The following is a 15,733-nucleotide window of genomic DNA, read 5'->3' as shown; positions in this document are numbered from 1 at the left end:
AGTGAAATTGTGATTGTTGATTTTATAAGTCAACTTGGCTGGGCTGTGGCATCCAGATATTTGTTCCGAGATTATTCTGTGTTGCTGTGATGGTTGGTTTTGGATAATATTTACATTTAAATTGGTGGTCTTTGAATATATAGATTGCCCTCCATAATGTGGGTGGGTCACATCCAATCAGTGGAAGACCTGAATAGATCAAAAGACCGCCTCTTCCCAGCAAGAGGGCACCTCCAGCAGACTGCCTTATATTCTAAGTCTACCCTTTTCTGAGTTTCTGGCCTGCCCACCTCCACCGCCATATTTTGAACTCACCAAGCCTCCACAATCCCATAAGACAATTCTATAAATCTCTTTCTATATACATATCTAAATCCTACTCTGGAGAACCTTGACTAATAGAGAAGATAAAGAAAAGACAGTAGCTGATGTATGGAGTGATATCAAGGAGTTTTTCAATATGGTAGAAATAACAGCATCTTCATAGGTTGATGTGAACAATCCTGTATAGAAAGGAAATAGATGTCAAAATGCAGGATATGACAATGAGTTTATCTGGGGTAATATCCCTAAGTAGATGTGAGGGAATGAGGTACAGTGCTTCAGGGATCCTGTTAGGAGTATGGATAGATCAGGAAGGTGGTGAATGGAGGCAGAACATGTTGATGACATAGTGCCAGTGTGGTGAAGATGGTGAAAAATTATGGCATTCCAGATACATTGGGAAGGTAAACACAGCAGAATTCAAGTGGCTAGTATAGCTGTGAATCCACAGAATCTTTAGAAAAGAAATTTATTTATTTTGACTAGACATTCTTTTTCTAGACAACCGATTATGGCAATCAACTCTAATAGACTAAGGATATAAAATAGAATATAAAAGTTGCTTTGGATAAAGATTTATTTTAAATTACCACTTATTAACTAATCCTAGTTCAATAACAAGAGTTAAAACAAAATACTCATGTGCTAATACACTATCAACTACAAACTTAGACATAAAATTTAGCACTTACGCAATATTACACACACAGATGTGCATATATGTGATATATTGGACATGCAATATATTGCATATCTCATACACATTTTAGTTCATTATGAATTATCAATTGCTTTCTACTAAGATGCTTTGGAATGCTTTTTAATGACAGACTGCAAAATGTGTTTGTGCTTTTATTTTAGAGGAAATAGTTTTCTTTTTTCTTTCCTTTTTTCTTTCTTTGTCTCTTTCTTTCTATCTTTCCTTTCTTTCTTCTTTCTCTTTCTCTCTCTTCCTCTTCCTTCTTTCCTTTTTCCCTTTTCTCCTTCTTCCATCCCTATTTTCATCATTTAGCATATTAAAAGTAACATAGTTATTAAGAGTTCAGTATGTGCTCCAAACCATGATAAGTACTTTAATTAAATTTGTTGAAGTGTAGACAAAGTTGTGGCTCTGAAGATTTTATGGTTTTTGTTAAAGAGACAAAATAAATGTTTACGAACCAATTAAAGGATAAGTACGAATATTTAATATTGTCAGTGTAGAATAGCTCTAGGAAAGATGAAGTTTGGAAGAGAGAGAGATCTTTTTAGACCAAGTTTCATGAAAAGGCTGGCACTTGAAGAAAGTATCCAGTATCATTTTAGCATAATTATGAAATATAATAAGGTATTCATGTCTATATTATCTTATAATATATTCTTTTCTTTTTTTCCCAATAGTATATAGTACAATTCTCATGGGGTCTTCTCATAAGCTATATTCTTCACATTGACAGTTACAATGAATTTTAAAATAGCTCTTTCTGAAGTTGTTTACAGACAAAATTAGGTCATACAGACACACTGGCCAAAGTAAGAGAAAAATTGAGGCAATTACCCAGTGTTAGACAAACAACACGCCTCCTTACATTTTTGCTTTTGAATTTTTTGTCTTTCTTTCTGCATGTGTGTATGTGTGTCTGCACATGTGTGTTATGTATCTGCAATACAGATGCATATCAATATGTAAGTATTCATACCCATGTACGTAACACTTAAGAGTAATTCAGAATGTGGGTAAAAGGTTTTGAGCCGTTAAAAACGGATTAAAGAAGACAATTTAAGTGATACAAACAAATTTAAATTGAACACTTTATGAAGCAGGCAGTCTCCATTCCCAAAGGCTAGAAAACTGCAAAATAGGGCAGAAAGCAGGAGGCTTTATAGGATAAAGAATAAAGAACAAGGAAGAGAAAAATAGAAAATGAATAAGGAACAAGGAGGTCCAGAATGGAGCCCAGAATTGGCCTGGGGTTTGGGGATTAGCTGACTGGATATATATCGTATTCTTGGTCAAGCGAAACATTTACAAGGACATGAACGTTATCTAAGTTTGCTGGCTTGGCACCCAAGGCAAGAGCGGCTCCATGTTGGGCCAAGAAATGTATTTCAACAGATCTGAATGGAAGTGAATGCATCGCAAATAGATCTAATAAGTCATAGGATAGAAAGACTAAATGGGCTCAGCACATGGAGAGCACAAAATACCCAGGTATTGAAAGCAAACCTGCTTTCTTTCTTACAGGGAGCATTTTGATTTGCCAAGTAGAGTATTTGCTTTAAAAGTCTGCCAACTTGTTATCTCCACTCATCCTTTTCCTTTACTGAAATGTGTTATTTGTCCAAATGTGCATGATTTGTTCTCCAGGTTTCACCTTCTGCTTGTTTGGTAGGTCAAAAAATATATATATATATATATATATACACACTGTTCTCCAAATACTGATTTGATACTAGAAACTAATTTGGGATGTCTACAAAGAAGGTTACATTTTACAGCAGAAGAAAAAAAATAAGCTGTCTGTTGTTCTACATTATTCTGTGCAACTTTTACACTGATTTAAGCCGTAAGCTACTAGATGCTATTTACCAATCAAAATAACTCTTCTCTGTACTTCCCTTAGACGCCAAAGTATCTGAGATTGGCTTCCCATTCAGAAGTGATGTCAAATGTCACGCAATAGGAGTCAGCCTTTTCTTTGTTTTGGTTTAGTTTTCACTTGTTTATGTAGCAGCGCAATCTGCTGCTAATGAACTCGGTATGCAAAATCCTCTTTGGAAGATATTACTACCCTTTTATCTCCACTGCATTCTCGCTGTGATTATTATTATCATTATCACAGGCACTATTCTACCTACATATTGTACAGTTAAATGACCCCTCCACATACTACGCAGGCTGCCCCAGCATCCCATATTCTATAATATGTAATACACAGACCAAACTGTTTGCAATCATCTATTTAAAGATGGATTTAATTTCAAGTGTTTCTGATAACTAAGGTAAAATTCAAAGGCTACTATTTCTAGATTTACACACCAAAGGTTATGTTGGGAACACAATGACAGCAGTGAAATCCCATCTAGGGGGCCTTGTTTCATACATGCAAGGCAACTCTCTCCTGCAAAATATTCCCTCATCTGCAAAGCTCATGCCTGCTATTCCGTTAATGAGGACAGGTAGTATTTTATTCCACAATACCACTGAAAGCTAAAAATACAAGCACTTCAGAGAGGTAGCTCATTGATTTATATTTATTCTAGGCTGCAAATGACTGAGATCAAATCCTTTCCTGCAAGAAGGTTTTGTTATGAGGGAATTACAATTCTGAAAAGGATCAAAAGTGACTGCCCCTGAGGGAGGTAAAGTTGTTCAGCAAGAGAAGGTAGATGTCTCAAGGGCACTGTTCCCGGTTCAACCTTTTGCCTAAGGTCACCCTGATAGAAGCACTGCTTGCTTAAGCATACTGAAGAAGTAAGCTCTAGCATTCTCTGAAGCTGAGGAGGGAACGTGCTAATGAAAGGACCATATTCTCACTCTCCATTCTCCTATCTAATGTCTATTACAGTTCTGCCTAGCAGCTGAAGGATTATTTTCCTGACAACAGATGGGAGAAAAGAAGACAAAGATGCTTAAAAGTCTGCCTAATTCTTCCTTTTCCCTGTATCCAGCTCAAAAAGTAAAACATTTAGAATCATGAGCATTTAATAGATATTTCTCTGTATCCAAAGTTTTATCCTATCTTTGCAGGGCTTTGGAATGTGAACTCTTGATTCAGGATCTAAAACAAACAAATGAAAAATCAAAAACACCTTACTTTAGCTGTGATTGTATAAACAAGTGAATTATTAATTTAATTGGTGTTTAAGGCACACTTGCCCAAACAACATTTTTTCATGTTTCAGTACAGTTAGCCCTACTTACCCCCTGGGTCCACATACGTTGATACAGAACTGGTTGTACTACATCATTTTGTATAAGTGATTTGAGTATTTTGGATTTTGGTATCCATAGGGATTCTGGAACCAATCCTCTGTAGATATCTAGTCAGGACTGTACGACTTCATTATGACAAATTAGTGCTCAGAGCTCCCCCTAGACTGTATCACAGTTTTACAATGGCAAAATCATGTAGAGGCACTTGCTAATATTTTACAAATAGTAACTATTATCATTATTTCACTCACTGGCTAGGAAATGAAGAAACAAAATTCCTGTCACTTCCAGAAAGCCTTTAACCTCTATATTATTTTATCTTAATTTTAAACTTACTTCTTTGGGCCATATGTAAAGGGCTCCCAATGACTTATGACTTGATAAATATCTGAGGGTAAAACTTAGCTTTTTTTATCTTTACAAAATTCCCTGAGGTACTTTGGTGAATGAACTGAGAACCAGAAACATGGACCTCTACTCTTGGCCTGGACCCCAATAACCTAAATCAAACCTTAATTTACTTCAACCTGACTTTGCTATTTCCATCTTCATTAGCATTTATTCACTCTTCCAGGACTGTCCTTCCCAGACAACTGGCTTGATTGTTCATTACTGGAAATTTCTGAAAGCCCTAGCAACTCCTCAGTGGAAAACAGAACACCTGACCCAAATCCAAGGTTAGGATTACTGTTTTCACAAATCCTGGGCTGTTTTATCACGTTTCTTCCTCAATCCTAGTCAAGATCCTGCATTGAAAGATGCACTTTAAACGAAACATCCAAATGGTAAGGAAGGCTGACTTTCCCTTCTCCATTCTGAGACAATACTTAGATGTGGAAAACGACTCAGCTTTGTCTCAGAGACAGGATGTGGTGGTGACGAACACCTGGAGAATAAATAGCATGAGCGAAGGCATGAAAGCAGAAAACATGGAGGATGTTTAAAAAATGGCAGACGGCATATTTTGGCAAAAATGTGAATTGCCTGAAAACAGTTACAGAGCATTGGAAAACTAGGGTAAGATCTTAATGACAAGGATCTTGAACCTTAGATTACTTTTAGACCAATAGTTTCTCACTAAACTATGCCAACACTTTGGGATGTCTTGATCAGCTGATACATGTGACCAAACTAATATGTGATGGCATTAATTGAGATTTAGAAATAATTTACTTTCCAAAAAAATAATAAAAGCCAGTTCAAAGTTTTCCATTTTATTTTGCAGTGTCATATACCTTCTTTAACAGGCCAAGGCCACTAATTTGGTGATCATTTTTTCAAGAATTGCTGAGGTAGGAGCCAGGACAGAGCAAAAGCAAAATGTTTTTTTGAACAGGAGCGTGTCAAAATCTGCATTTTAATATTACTCTGACAAAACAGTGCAGAACCCCGATTTTTCTGAAACTGTGTGAAAAAGGACTACACCAGAATTTGTATGTATGTCTGTGAAGAGAGCAGTAGAGGCAAATCACAATCAATTTCTAGCCTGAAAACCCCTAGCAGAGTGTTTGATTCTACTGCATTCACAGAAAAAAGTCTTGGTTATACATGGTGCCATGCTAGTCATAACCCAAAGGGAAACTTTAGATAAATGTTTATTCTCTAAGAGCTAGAAAAGATGCATATGGCTTCTGGGAGGCATTGTTCATCATTTGAATAAAAGGAGCCACTGCTATCTCTCTCACCCTTACTTATCAAGAAGGGCAATGAAAGATAATAGCAATTATCCTGAGACTTAATTCCATGTCTTCATGACACATCCGTAGAACTCTGTCTACACTAGGGATTTTGGATGAAAATAATTAAAACAATCAAGCAAGGGAGGGTTAGAACTATTTCTGTCTGGTTTACCTTTTTGTCTTATGCACCTGGCATGGCCCCAACACATAACATTTATGTCAAATGATCATACAAATAAGGGCATTAAATCTGTGCCAGAATATGCAGTCTACATGATGGCAACAGCAATACAAAATGTGAAGTGGAGAGAATAATTCTCCTCTCGTTTGAGTATATGCCTGTCTCCCACTGACCCAATGCTGCCCTATTGTACTTGGTGCCTAAGTCCTATCAGTTCTAACCTTCTGTCACGGTCTGCTTGGGCTGCTAAAATAGAAGACCATAGACTGGGTAGCTTATAGATGACAGAAATGTATTTCTTACAGTTCTGGAATCTGAAAATTTTAAGATCAAGGCACTGGCACATTTGGTTTTTGGTGAGCACCCTCTTCCTGGTCTATGGATGGCTCTTTTCCTGTGTCCTCACATAAGTGGAAGGGGAAGCTCTCTGGGGTCTCTCTTATAAGGACAATAATCGCATTCATGGGGCCAGAGTCTTCATGACCCCATTACCTCCCCAAGGCCCCACCTCCAAGTACCACTGCATAGGGGTTAGGTTTCGACATATTAATTGTGAGGAGACACAAACATTCAGTCTATAGCACTTTCCAAGTTTATTTCTAGTCAAATCACAAGTGATAAACTAACATTAGCTTCAACACTAAGGTGTTAAAAGGAACAATGGCACTATGCCACATTAGGGATAAAGCTTGTTAATCAAAGGGATGATACAATTCTGCATTCAAGAGAATGGTGCTGGAGGAGAAGACTTTGGGGGGTTTTAGTAATTTCTGTGGATTTTCAATCTGTACTTCTAGACTATAACGAAAAAATAGACTATAATATGTATGTTAGAAACTGACAAATTGCACAAGCTTTTCCTATTCAGCTCATATTTACATAACACTGTGTTTCCTAAGTTGAAAACAGTAATCCTGTTATACAAAATAGGCATTATACACCAAAAATGTGTATATGCAAATGTCTAAATAATTCATTCTCACATCATCTAGAAAAATAAAAGTTCATTTTTAAAATATTAAAAATTAAGACTACTTTTGAAGACTGTACCCTAGCAATGACAAGGATACAATTTCAAGTACACGAATTATTGCTTAGACAAGGTCAGTCTTAAATAATTTATGAGTTAGTAGGGATTTTATTTAGATATGTATCTGTCTTCAAAATATTCTTTTTCAATGGGTACTGACTGATATTTTTCTACAAAGATATCTTATAGCATCTTCCTTTATATCACTATCATTCCATTAATCAAATATGTCCTTGTGTATGTTAAAGGGATTTGGGTCTGTGCCTTATCTTCCCTGTTCAGTACTAAGCATCTTGAAAGTAACAAGCCATATCTTGTTTATTTATATGACTGTCAATTGTTTTCAATATATTTGAGTTAAATTGCATCGGATACTCATAACAAACTCATGTAATGCTAACTAAGGGCGGGACAAAATTGTTAGTGATATGAATATATAATTTATTCCCTATAGTAAACCTGTGAGTTACATATGGAGAAACTGAGGCAGTGATAAGTGAGTTGCTCTTGATCATACTGTCAGTAGGGAGCCAAGATAGGATTTCAAACTAGGTATATCTTTTCACAGAGTCCACACTGTAAACTCTATGCTTTACTGTCAGTTGTTTGACAAAAGAAACCTACTATTCAGGAATTTGCATAGCTTTCAATTCTGTATTTAATGCTCTTCTTTATTCATGTATATGAATATTCATTCATATTGATTCATTCATACACATATTCATATGTCTCTATATATTCGTATGTGAAATCTTAATTACACATACAGGTACATTGTGAAAAATTCAAAATAAGAAATGTTTTCATCAAAAGTTCAATGCTTTTTAATCCTACAGAGGAGAAATAACCACTGCTAATAGCTGAGTATATATTCCGTAAAAGTCTATTTGTATACATATGCTCTACTTCAGGAGACATATAGAAGAATGCTCACAGCAGCACTGTTCAAAGCAATAAAACAGTGGAAATGTCATAAATGTCACTTGACTGGGAAGGAACTAATACATTAAGATATAATCTTGATGGAATACTGTATTTGTCTTAGCTGTGTATCCTGGGAAGCGGGCTCTGAGAAAGCGAGCAGGTAATTTATTGGGAAGTTGATCCAGAAAGCTACGGGGAGGGTACAGGGACAGTGACACTAGGAAAGAGGAAAAGTCAATAAAGTGCATCAATGAGCTGGTTTCCATTGCAGACAACTGGGCCTCGTTTCCCCTGGAAACACTCTAGGGAACTGTGTGGATTGGATGTCAGAATCTCAGTGGTAAAGGTCAATTCATTCCTTCATTAAAAGCAGCCTGGTATACATGAACATATTCTGTGGGGCCTCAACCATCTGGTAGATGTCATGGAGTAGTAAGGTTCAAATGGCTGTCTTATATCTACCTAATTCACTGCTACTTCTGAGCCTGACAAGTGTCTACCTGTCATAACCTTGCTTTGCACATAAAAGGGATTCAGTCAATACATACAAATATGCATGAACAAGTGAACATACTTAGTATATGACTCATAATCAGTTTTTTTTTTAACCATGGAGATAACTTCTAAGAGATGTCTTGTGAATTCCTTCCTTTGGACCACTGGCCCAGGACCCTCGACTAAGCTGTGACTTCTAAAGCCTGAGTGCATCTATGTTAACATAAGATTCTTTAAAATTTGAGCTGCGTGGTAACTCTGACAAATAGGAGATCTTTGAAACAGAACATGCCATTATGTTGTCATGAGAAACAAAGGTCAGAATGCCTCCACGTGGGTGCAGGGAGGATCATTTGACGCCAGTCAGGCTTCATTGCCAATAGGTAAATAAGTGAATCTCAGCTTTAGTCATCCCTCACTTAATTCATGAGTGATGAGGGGCCACAAAAAGCAAGTACCTTTTCGATTGTTTGGCAGTCTATCAGAGCATAATCTCTTAGATACTTCAATGTTTTATAATCTATATGTTGTCCTTTTGGATGTGTTCTTGTTATCTAGACACTGCTCCTGACTTCTCATCTTAGTCGTCCCTATAAATTGAGTTCACATTATTCGTCTTGGAACGATATTCACCTATATCAAATCAACATTTCAATAAGATGTTCCCATTTCATTTTCAGCTGATTTAAACCAGCATGTGAGCTCCAATTTGCAAGTTGAATTTGCTGGCTCTAAAATGCCACAGCTACAAACTAATACATAATTTGCTGTCCTTAATTCTCCTAGGATCTGATATCTTGCAACAGTGGGTTGGGTAAAGGAACATTCATATTTATTTCTTGAAGGTCTCGAAAATCATCTTCCCTTAAAAATGGAGAACAGTTTTAAGTTATGTGCATGCATGTATAAATTTAAACTGTATGTGTACACCCAGAATAAAATCACACAAAGCAAGAGGATTATGCTTTATAATTGAAGGGTTTTGCATTGGATGCACTTCCCTACATCATATTTATGATATTTAAAATACTAAAATCCAGAAAGCCCATATTAGTAGACAAGTCATAAAAAGAATACATTTTTAATATAGTAAAAATGTAAACAGCAAAAAGCTTCTCAAGCATTTTTAATATCTTACATATTAACAGTCACCTATATAGTAATAAGTGGCAGAATATTGCTCCTATATTACATTTTTTTTTTTTTTTTTTTTTTTTTTTTGCGGTATGCGGGCCTCTCACTGTTGTGGCCTCTCCCGTTGCGGAGCACAGGCTCCGGACACGCAGGCCTAGCGGCCATGGCTCACAGGCTTAGTTGCTCCGCGGCATGTGGGATCTTCCCGGACCAGGGCACGAACCCGTGTCTCCTGCATTGGCAGGCGGATTCTCAACCACTGAGCCACCAGGGAAGCCCTATATTACATTTTTTTAATTTAACAATTCCAAATTTAAATGTAATACTCATAATCAAATAAATAAGTGGAAGTGTTTTACTGAGGCACTCTCAGTATATATTGAAGTCCCTTTTTACTAGTGGTAGCTGCTTAAATTATTTCCTTATGTCTGGTATTTCTGTAATGAAAGAGTAAATTATTTTGAAAAGAAAGAATTGTTTAATCAATGAATTTGGTAAAGTTGCAGGATACAAAATTAATGCACAGAAATCTCTGGCATTCTTATACACTAATGATGAAAAATCTGAGAGTGAAATTAAGAAAACGCTCCCATTTACCATTGCAACAAAAAGAATAAAATATCTAGGAATAAACCTACCTAAGGAGACAAAAGACTTGTATGCAGAAAACTATAAGACACTGATGAAAGAAATTAAAGATGATACAAATAGGTGGAGAAATATACCATGTTCTTGGATTGGAAGAATCAACATTGTGAAAATGACTATACTACCCAAAGCAATCTACCGATTCAATGCAATCCCTATCAAATTACCACTGGCATTTTTTACAGAACTAGAACAAAAAATTTCACAATTTGTATGGAAACACAAAAGACCCCGAATAGCCAAAGCAATCTTGAGAACGAGAAATGGAGCTGGAGGAATTAGGCTCCCTGACTTCAGACTCTACTACAAGGCTACAGTAATCAAGACAATATGGTACTGGCACAAAAACAGAAATATAGATCAATGGAACAGGATAGAGAGCCCAGAGATAAACCCACACACATATGGTCACCTTATCTTTGATAAAGGAGGGAAGGATATACAGTGGAGAAAAGACAGCCTCTTCAATAAGTGGTGCTGGGAAAACTGGACAGCTACATGTAAAAGTATGAAATTAGAACAATCCCTAACACCACACACAAAAATAAACTCAAAATGGGTTAAAGACCTAAATGTAAGGCCAGACACTATCAAACTCTTAGAGGAAAACATAGGCAGAACACTATACGACATAAATCACAGCAAGATCCTTTTTGACCCATCTCCTAGAGAGATGGAAATAAAAACACAAATAAACAAATGGGACCTAATGAAACTTAAAAGCTTTTGCACAGCAAAGGATACCATAAACAAGACCAAAAGACAACCCTCAGAATGGGAGAAAATATTTGCAAATGAAGCAACTGACAAAGGATTAATTTCCAAAATTTATAAGCAACTCATGCAGCTCAATAACAAAAAAACAAACAACCCAATCCAAAAATGGGCAGAAGAACTAAATAGACATTTCTCCAAAGAAGATATACAGATTGCTAACAAACACATGAAAGAATGCTCAACCTCATTAATCATTAGAGAAATGCAAATCAAAACTACAATGAGATATCATCTCACACCGGTCAGATTGGCCATCATCAAAAACTCTAGAAACAATAAATGCTGGAGAGGGTGTGGAGAAAAGGGAACCCTCTTGCACTGCTGGTGGGAATGTAAATTGATACAGCCGCTATGGAGAACAGTATGGAGGTTCCTTAAAAAACTACAAATAGAACTACCATACGACCCAGCAATCCCACTACTGGGAATATACCCTGAGAAAACTATAATTCAGAAAGACTCATGTACCAAAATGTTCATTGCAGCTCTATTTACAATAGCCAGGACATGGAAGCAACCTAAGTGTCCATCAACAGATGAATGGATAAAGAAGATGTGGCACATATATACAATGGAATATTACTCAGCCATAAAAAGAAATGAAACTGAGTTATTTATAATGAGGTGGATGGACCTGGAGTCTGTCATACAGAGTGAAGTAAGTCAGAAGGAGAAAAACAAATACCGTATGCTAACACATATATATGGACTCTAAGGGAAAAAAATGTCATGAAGAGGTTAGTGGTAGGACGGGAATAAAACACAGACTTACTCGAGCATGGACTTGAGGATATGGGGAGGGGGAGGGGTGGGCTGTGACGAAGTGGGGGAGTGGCAGGGACATATATACACTATCAAATGTAAATTAGATAGCTGGTGGGAAGCTGCTGCATAGCACAGGGAGATCACCTCTGTGCTTTGTGACCGCCTGGGGGGGTGGGATAGGGAGGGTGGGAGAGAGGGTGATGCAAGAGGGAGGAGATGTGGGAGCATGTGTGTATGTATAACTGATTTAGTTTGTTGTAAAGGGAAAACTAACACACTATTGTAAAACAATTATACTCCAATAAAGATGTTAAAAAAAAAAAAAAAAGAATTGTAGATAGATATATTTGCTATCAGACACAGAGATTTATCATAAAATATTTTTTTAAAAAGTAACCATTAGGGCTTCCCTGGTGGCGCAGTGGTTGAGAATCCGCCTGCCGATGCAGGAGACACGGGTTCGTGCCCTGGTCCGGGAAGATCCCACATGCCGCGGAGCAACTAAGCCCGTGAGCCATGGCCGCTGGGCCTGCGCATCCGGAGCCTGCGCTCCGCAACGGGAGAGGCCACAACAGTGAGAGGCCCGCATACCGAAAAAAAAAATAAAATAAAAAATAAAAATAAAAAGTAACCATTAAACACAATGGTTATGATTTAACTGATTTCATAACTTCCTCCTCTTTTTAAAGCAATAAAACGGGCGATGCAATATTTGGGCTTTTCTCTGTTGGTGATTTCACTAGTATGTATATATCACTGACAACGCACTGGGCAGCGTTAATAACAATCTGTGACTCAGCAGAGCTTCTCTCATTGTTGTCATTCACATATCCCAATATCAGCCTTCTCTCTCTGTCCTCGCGTCCCTTGTGTCAACAAAGGAGCACAATGACTTACAAATTCCTTTCCCCCTCATCTGAATGGAAGAATGCAACCTCTTCCCAGGCTGTGCAAAGACAGTCAAGTTTACACATGTGGCATTTTCTTGCACATAGCCTAGACTCAGTAAAGGATAGTGTTTTGTTTACTTGTCCCTCCTGAAGTTGGTGACCTGGACTGCAAGTCAGTTGTGTGTTAGAAGGTATTTACCATCACCTTGACCAGCTGTCCTTTAATGAAGTCCTTTAGTTAAATATCTGCAGAGCAGTGAAGCCTACAGAGATTTTGTAACTGGAACACAAAGAACAGAAGTGCTTCTGAAGTATAGAGCTGAAGAAACTATTTGACATTGACAAATACATTACGTATTACATAACTACTGTATTATGTAATCACATATAACATCATTTAAAATATATAGTTTTATTATAATATTGATTACATAAATATTCTGTAGTGGTTAAACATTATTGATACTTTGGCACTGCACCGAGTCACTATTATATTACAAGCATTTGTGCAAGGAGGAACAGTGAGCCTAATATATATGAAATAGTAAGCATCTGTCAAACTAATTGAAGTGTATATTCAAGAAAGCAATCTTATTCTATTCCTTCTAGAAAATTGAAACGAAATACGGTTATAGCTTTTAAAATTATCACATAATAAAATATTATGCAGAGTTCTCAGAGAAATAAAAATTTTAATATTTGTTTAGAATGGAAATTGTATAATTGGGGATTAGACAGTATGCTGCAGCTCGTTTTGTCCAAGAGTTTTGTTTCAGAGATTGAGAAACATACACAAAGGAGTTACAGTCATAGTTGCCAAGATCTCACTAAGGAATAGTTCTGGTGCCAGAAATCAAGATCTCCAGTGTCCACACACCTTCTCTTTTTCTAATAGGGCAATATAAGAAAACCCAATGAGCATGACTTTTTTTTTGACTAATGTGCTCATGTAAATTAGAAATAAGTGTTCATTTAAGAAAAGATATTACTTATATGTGTATATAGGAGTGTATGTATGTACTTGCATATAGACACACTCCATTGTTCATTAATACTAAAATACTTGACACAATTATTTTAAATATTTAAGAGCAAATGGTTGGCATAAGAAATGTAACAATGTCCCTTATATGTCAAAAAGGGATGTATTAAAATATTTCTGTTGCTCTCTTACTTTATTAATGTCCTCTCTATAGTCCTATATAGGTTTCCTAGGGCTGATGTAACAAGTACAACAAACATAGTGGCTTAAAGCCACAGCAATTTTTTCTCTCACAATTCAGGACGTCAGAAGTTTGAAATCAAGATGGCAGCAGGGTTGGTTCCTTCTGGAGACTAATGAAGAAACAGTGCCATGCCTCTCTCCTTGCTTCCGGTGCTGCTGGAAACCCTTGGTGTTCCTTGGCTAGCAGCTCCATTCCCTCCAATCCCTGTCTCTATTGCCACATGACCTTCTTCCCTGTGTGGGTCTGTGTATCTTCTCGTCTTATAAGGACAACGAACTTATTGCTCCACTCTAATCCGGTGTGACCTCTTTCTAACTTAACTAATTAAGTCTGCACACACCCTATTTTAAATCAGGTCACATTCTGAGGGTCTGGGTGGATATGAATCTGGGGAGGATACAATTTAGCCCACTACAACTTCCTACCAAGGAATTGGTGGAGCGCTTACAATGGTGCTCTGCCAAGTATGATATTAGAAGCTTTCTTTCCACTCCTCCAGAATATCTTTGGTGATCTCAACTCTGAAAATGGGTGGCCTCACATAGTCACAAAGAGCTTATTATATACACTGCCTCAGGAAAAGCAGAGCTCATTAAGAAAGCAGCTACTAACATAACTCATAAATTTATGCAGGAACATATAATAATGCATTTTAGAAAACATTTTGGGGAATTCCCTGGTGGTCCAGTGGTTAGGATTCTGTGCTGTCACTGCCGTGGACCCGGGTTCAATCCCTGGTTGGGGAATTAAGATCCCACAAGCCGCACGGCTCAGCAAAAAAAAAAAAAAAAAAAAAAAAAAAAAACCATTTCGGTTGTCCATCAGTTTATCCGTTGTATTGGCATATAATTTTGTTTCATATCAGCAACTAAACTCTCCGCCAGTCATTCTTGTTTAATTCTAAGAAAAGTTTAGAGAAAGACATTTCTTGCAAATTCCTCAAAAGTTCCCTCTAACAGACATTAGATTTAAGAATCCTAGTAATTTCTTTCTAGTCATTGCAGGGCACTGGATGGTATGTATGATTTAGGGGTATAGAGAAAAAGGAACTTGCTTATGTTTTCTTTTTTTTTTTTGGCCTTGCCGCATGGCTTGCGGGATATCAGATCCCCAGCCAGGGATTGAACCTGGTGGCCATGGCAGTGAAAGCACCGAGTCCTAACTGTTGGACCTCCAGGGAACACCCAAAACTTGCATATGTTAAATCTTACAATATATCTCTTTCTGAAATACCCCCTTTGACAATCAGCGTATACAGACTTATAGATAATTCTACTGACTGCCGCATCATTACTCTTAACTAGTTTCTTTTTTTTTTCTGGGAAAAAAAAACTAACTGTGCTATTTAATTACCTAATTGTGGCATGTGCTTCAAAGCCTGCCCTTTGAGCCTGAAGAAGAAAGAAAAAAATTATTTGGGTCTGTTTACAAAAATTTCTTCATTTATTTATTCATTTAATAAACAATAAGTACTGTATCTCTTATCTATGAAGCTATTCTTTAAGTGTTGAGACTTTGGGAAAACAAACATTTGTGAAGATATATTTACGTGGCCTGAGCATATAAAATGCTCTAGAATTTGGAACTGATTTCAATAGATATTGAATCCAAGAGTCTACTTAGTTTCTTTTCAGAAATTTTTCTTAGCTTCACTTAAAAGTTATTTGGAAAACATGAGATAAGATTCTTGAGGTAAATAGGCACAACTTAACAGTTCCAGAATTGTAAGACATTGCTATTCTCA

General features: G+C 36.9%; 1 non-coding gene across 1 annotated transcript; it reads left to right on the top strand.

Annotated features, from left to right (window-relative positions):
- The first annotated feature begins 14,662 nt into the window (after positions 1 to 14,662).
- Positions 14,663 to 14,735, top strand: TRNAD-GUC (transfer RNA aspartic acid (anticodon GUC)). Its single transcript has one exon. It is a non-coding gene; the product is annotated as a tRNA-Asp (tRNA).
- Positions 14,736 to 15,733: the final 998 nt, after the last annotated feature.

Source organism: Kogia breviceps, chromosome 15 (assembly GCF_026419965.1).
Source record: "Kogia breviceps isolate mKogBre1 chromosome 15, mKogBre1 haplotype 1, whole genome shotgun sequence".
Lineage (NCBI taxonomy): Eukaryota > Metazoa > Chordata > Mammalia > Artiodactyla > Physeteridae > Kogia > Kogia breviceps.
The sequence above is the reverse complement of the archived record's forward strand: the minus strand, read 5'-3'. Positions and strand labels throughout refer to the sequence as shown.